Genomic DNA, 6,275 nt, shown 5'->3' on the forward strand with positions numbered 1-6,275 from the left:
CCAATTCTTCCATCATCCTCTACCACCGAGAGCTGTAGAAGAATCTGAGGTAGAATAGCTCAGCTTTCACAGCACCGGCCCCCACCCCCACTCCGATCCCCAGTGAAGTCAGGTGACCAGATGTTGTATATCTCCCTGTCACCACAGCCGCCATGAAGCTGCTACACACATCCATGTTAAAGCGAGGAAGCGGAGGCACTTCACCGCTGTGTGGGTGAGAGATCACTGAAAGGCACAAATGGAAATACAACTCATTTCTTCTTGAAGCCCACTCTAGAGAGGCCATACGTGAGGCGGTGCAGAGATAACAAAAGAGCATCCATCAGCATATTAACCATCCATCCCCCCCCACCCCACACACACACACACACACACACACACCCACGTACCCTCCGAAGCATATACAGCTCACATCCATCCATAAGCCGCGGGTTTACAGACCCAAAATAGCGTTGCTTCTTTTTTGTTTCAGTGTTGCCGCTGCAGCTGCTGCATTTCTCCAGGACTGACACACACACACACACACACACACACACACACACACACACACACACACACACACACACACACAAACCCACAAGGCCTGTACAAATGCCACCATTGATTTTTGCACCCCTCCTTCAATAAAGATGCTATTTGTGAGGCAAAGGGGAGTGTACACAGAAACAATGTGATGCACAGGATGGTATATAATGATATAAAACATGCCCGTGCCATCTGATGCAGGCATCCATTTCCATCTCGCCCTCACTGAGAGACTGCTGATGAAACAGCTGCCTCCTTAGCAGGGCAGAATGCAGAGTGGAGGAAGAAAAAAAGGCTACAAAGCACCCCTACATACACAGCCCCCTCCTCCTCTCCTCCTTCCTCTGCCTCCCCCTTCCACATCCCTTATTGCACACACAGAGAGGGAATTACCTGAAATATGTCTTCACATTCTCTTGCTCAGGTTACGCCTTTGGGCCCGGAGTAGTGGTAGATTCATCGCTGACCGTACAGTCCTAATGACAGTTTAAAGGCAGGATTGCCATTCTCTTGTCAGACCAGTTCCTGACCCTAAAAGCAAGCTTGTTCGGCAGGCTGGATGCTTTACTGGCTGCTCACTGTTCCCTAGCCCATGATGTCATCCACCCTGGTTTGCTGATTGGCTGAGGGGTTGAATATTAATGCAGGCAGCTGGTCCAGGGGAGGGGAAAGACAACAGGCAGACACAGTTGGTTTTCTGGTTAACAGCTCAAAGCTGCAGAGGGAGTATGATGGGCGGATGGCATTATGCTGCACATTAAGCTCAAGACTGTTTCTGTTGCAAACACGGAAGACACTAAACACGATGCTAACCTGAGCTGTGAGTACATGCCGCTGTAACTTCAAAAAACATCAGATTTAATAAGAACAGAACAGCTTAACACAGGTGAGTTCATATAAACAATCAGAACTGGCAAAGCCTCTCAAACATTTCTGCTAGAATAGCATCAAAGTCAGAGAGAATTAATTTGCAAGAAAAGTAGAGACTTTACAGTTAATTGTAAAAAGAAAACAAATGCATCCAAACATTTTTATTATCATTATTATTATTATTATTATTATTATTATTATTATTATTATTATAATAGAGCTCGATCTACGTCCCTACCCTCACCTATGGCCACGAGCTGTGGGTAGTGACCAAAAGAACGGATACAAGTGGCGGAAATGAGCTTCCTCCGAAGGGTGGCTGGCCTCTCCCTTAGAGCTAGGGTGAGAAGTTCAGCCATCTGGGAGGGGCTCAGAGTAGAGCCACTGCTCCTCCACATCGAAAGGAGCCAGCTGAGGTGGTTCGGGCATTTGACAAGGATGCCTCCTGGGTGAGGTGTTCCGGGCACGTCCCACTGGAAGGAGGCCCCAGGGGCAGACCCAGGACACGCTGGAGAGATTATATCTCTCGGCTGGCCTGGGAACGCCTTGGTGTTCCCCCGGATAAGCTGGAGGAGGTGGCTGGGGAGAGGGAGGTCTGGCCTTCTCTGCTTGGGCTGATGCCCCCGCGACCCAGCCTCGGACAAAGCGGAAGAAGATAGATGGATTGATTATTATATACTACAACTACTGCTACTTTCAGCCTAATGGGTTTTCTTTGTCTTGCTTATTTAACAAATTAGTTGCTGTTGCTATGCAAGGATAAACTACCTACTTTGCATGTTCCCCATGTTTTTAAAAAAACAAAACAAAAACAAAATAACATTTAATTTTCTGTATCAATGTTTATATATAAAGTTGCTTTTGTGGTTAGTGCTCTTATCATATCTATTTTAATGTAACTGAGAACATGTTTTAATGACAAATTAACATAACAGTGTTTGTTTTTTTATATTAATATTTACCAACATTCATTTAGTTTGTTTGTTCCCCTACACCTTGAAATTTGAGATAAATCCACCAAACACTTGCAGGTAGTGAAACCGGAGTCTCTGAGTTCAAAAGCAGGCGAACACGACAACCAAAACTGTCGCTGCAGTTGCCCTAATTTGCCTATGATGTCATCCTTTTCCTCTATCTCACCTGTGATTGGCTGACTGGCACAGCATCTGCTCAGTCTCATGGCTAGTGCTTTTAGCTCAAGGTGGAGGCCTATCTGTGGCTCTGTGAATCATGGCTGGTTGTCCTGACAACCCCTGTAATGTCGATTCCTTGTCAGAGAGTAATATGGCTGTTCGGTGACGGTCTGTTCACTCAAATGGAGAACTGCAGGAAGATAATGCCCCCTTGCAGTGCTTTCATTCACATTTGAAGGTAGCTTTTAAGATTTTTTTTTTTAAATGAACAGCAAATATATTTTCAAAGAAAACTAAAAAAAAAACAGCTTTGAATTATTTATTTAATAATTAGATTTTTTTTAGAATAATATTAGGTGTTAGTGTTTGGTAATAATCCTCAGGCTCTTAAATCTTGAGGATTTTACATTCAGGAATGATCTAGTGCACATTTATTTTCTGACAGTATACCTTTTATCTATTGCAGGCAAGTGTTTAGGATGAACTCATTAAACCCTGCCAATATAGAAAAGAAGGAAAAATGCTAATTTAGCTTAGCCACAAGAACATTTGAACTTGACAGGCGACTCCTGTTTCTTAACTGAGTGGTTTCGGCCCTGCTCCCACAACAAAACAACCTGGGTTGCATCGGAAATTAGTCAGGGGGATCGACTTACTAGGGAAACGCTTATAAAACCCTGCAGCCTGTTTTAACCACTTCTTCATTGATATAAATGACAAAACTTGTCATTAAGGTGACACTGAGGGCTGTAAAACGCTGTCTATATGGGGGAAAGTGTTAAAGCTGAAAATAATCTTTGCTCTTAAGGAAACAAAGGATAACTATACACTAAAAGGCAGATAGGCACACTTATAGAAAAGTGTTAAAATGACAATAAATCTGACAGCATAAGTAAAATGACAAAGCCTTTTCACCAAAGGAAAAAAATGTGTTTGAGGATAATACTGATTCTCAATCTATTTGGTATTAGTATCTTAATTTCATAACATCTTTTCAATTACCCAATGACTTTGCGACAGCAGTATCCACATTAAATATCCATTTTTCTGTACATGTGAGTGTATTTGTGAATAGTCAGCACCAAAGCCACAGCAAATCTGCCATTGCCAACATGTTGACAGACAAAATACTTTTGGCCACTTCAATGTCACCAATTTAACTGAAACCCACATAAACACAAATGGATGCAAGCTCTGGACTTGAGCTCATTTTTTGTGAGGTAGCAGTGTTTATTACTGAGCCACCATCAGGCCACAGCAGGAACCAGGAATGATCAATTCATTGTCTCAGATGTCCCATTTTTTTCCTGGGACTTTTGACCAACTGTGTTTATGAAATCGACCAGGCTCCACAGTTACAAAGCACTGCAAGTTTCCGACACTCGCGAGGCCCTGCCCAGCTTCTTGACCTTCCACCTAATTAAGAAATGTGTGCTTATGCTAATATCCAAATGAACAAATTATGTTTTACTCCTTCTCTTTTTGTTTTGAGTTAAATTACCAGGTAAAATGAATAAAGGATTATACTTTTCACCTGGATTAATGTGCTTTATGTGGCCCATGAGAAAAGAAGGCCCTTTGTCTCCTGAAAAAATAAACAATCAAACAAAACAAAACCCAAACCGGGATGGCAACAATGATTAGAAAGGGCACAGACCTCCTACTAAAGCCGGTGTGCTTCTTTCACAGCCACATGCCCTTTAGAAATTCTGTACTCATACCTGCTACCCCATTATAAATCCCAATGGATAAGCATGCATGACATGTTTTAATTAGGATCAGCACAACAAATGGTAATAAGAACATTTTTTGGATTTACACACATTAAGCTTTTCTGCTTCCATCAAGAATTGTGCTGTATTTGTGTGTTGCCATTACTAATATATTTTCCATTCTCACTGCTGCAGTGAATCACGCAATACTTTTCTAAATATGTGCTCCTGTTTACTTAAACTTAGCTCAGCAATACACAAGGCAAATCATTTCCTAATGCTTGGCAGTAAAAGCTCAGATCAGGAGCCGACAGGACAAGTCGCAGCTGAATCTCAGAGGAGCATGATTTACTAGTATCCATAGGCTCCTGTCAGTGATCAGGTTTATATAAAGAATCCTATAAATATCCTTGGACGCAGAGCGCATCTCTGTGGTGACATTTTGTAATAAGCCCTGTCTGAAATTTACTAGTGTTGTAGACAGAGAAAGATGAGTTTCTACATATATCTACATAGAATCTTGTCTAAAACATATACAGTGCAGTGAAAAACTATTTGCCCCCTTCCTGACTTACTCAAAGATAACCGACTAACCACACTTTTTGGAAAGCGGAGTTCAGTTTCGGTATCTTGATTACTGCAAGACAGAGTCTAATCAATAACTTACTTAAATGGAACCTGTCTGACAAAGAAGTAGACTCAATAACAGATAACTCAAGAACAGATAAGAAACACAGTCATTGATATCTATCAGTCTGGAAGGGGTTACAAAGCCAATTCAAAGGCTCCACCACTGTGAGAGCCATCACCCTCTTTAGCCTGACGCCATTAGCCATTTCCGGGTCCAAACTCCTCTTCAGTTCACAAAGTGAAACAACCACTGCAGCATCGTTGAGAGTTACATTCTTTCATCTCTAATAAAATGATCAGTGTGGCTGCTCTACCAGGTGTAACAATTAAGTTTAGCATCCAGGCATCCATTAAAAACAGGATTTATGAAGTTTAACGAAGTTAGCTCGCTAGTTTCGATGAACGCCAACTCCCCCCCCCAATAAAAGTTAATGTGAGAGTCCCTGAGTGGCAGACACAAATGGCAGTAAAAAGATGCTAAAAACAGACCAAACTTCGGTCGGGAGAACACCTGAGATGATCCATCCCCACATGAGAACCCAGAGCAACTTCTGAAGAACTACAAGCTTCATTTGTCAGAGTTCATGATTCAACACCAACAACAAAGAGACTGGGCAAAAATGGCACCCATCAGAGAGATTCAAGAAGAAAAAAAACCTCGTCTCAAAAAGCCTCGTGTCACATTTGCGGGGCGACCGTGGCTCAGGGGGTTGGGAAGCGTACCTGTAACCGGAAGGTCGCCGGTTCGATCCCCGGGCTCTCTGTCCTGGTCGTTGTGTCCTTGGGCAAGACACTTTACCCTACCGCCTACTGGTGTTGGCCAGAGGGGCCGATGGCGCGATATGGCAGCCTCGCTTCTGTCAGTCTGCCCCAGGGCAGCTGTGGCTACAACCGTAGCTCGCCTCCACCAGTGTGTGAATGTGAGAGTGAATGAATAGTGGCATTGTAAAGCGCTTTGGGTGCCTTGAAAAGCGCTATATAAATCCAATCCATTATTATTATTATTAAAAATATTGTGATGATTCCCAAGACTTTGTGAAAATATTCTGAACTTTTCTGAAATGTTTAGGTCTCATTACATCTGGCATAAAACTAACACAGCATTTCATAAAAAAGATAAAAAGATCCTAACAGTCAAACATGGTGGTGGTAGTATAATGGTCTGGGGCTGGACCTGGAAAACTTGCCCTAACTGATGGAGACATGAATTCTGCTCTCTGCAAAAACATTTTCAAGAAGAATGTCTGGCCATCAGGGTTTGCCTTAATAATAATAATAATAATAATAATAATAATAATAATGGATTGGATTTTATATAGCGCTTTTCAAGGCACCCAAAGCGCTTTACAATACCACTATTCATTCACTCTCACTTCATACACTGGTGGAGGCAAGCTACAGCTGT

At 42.4% G+C, this 6,275-nt stretch overlaps 1 protein-coding gene across 3 annotated transcripts in view; it reads right to left on the reverse strand.

Moving 5' to 3' along the window:
* The window catches only part of LOC146700050 (serine/threonine-protein kinase PAK 3), a 50,679-nt gene that overhangs the window by 30,722 nt on the left and 13,682 nt on the right, over positions 1–6,275 (reverse strand). For 2 of the 3 annotated variants that reach the window (XM_085470076.1, XM_085470074.1), the window contains exon 1: positions 919–1,123. The exons of the other annotated variant lie outside the window; for it this stretch is intronic. The gene's annotated coding sequence lies outside the window, so the exon portion shown is untranslated. Of the gene's footprint in view, positions 1–918; positions 1,124–6,275 lie in introns of those variants that run through there. 3 annotated transcript variants of the gene reach the window in all.

Source organism: Copadichromis virginalis, linkage group LG10 (assembly GCF_057382275.1).
Source record: "Copadichromis virginalis isolate Kocher_CV1m ecotype Utaka linkage group LG10, C_Virginalis_male_GT1.1, whole genome shotgun sequence".
In the NCBI taxonomy this organism is placed as follows: domain Eukaryota; kingdom Metazoa; phylum Chordata; class Actinopteri; order Cichliformes; family Cichlidae; genus Copadichromis; species Copadichromis virginalis.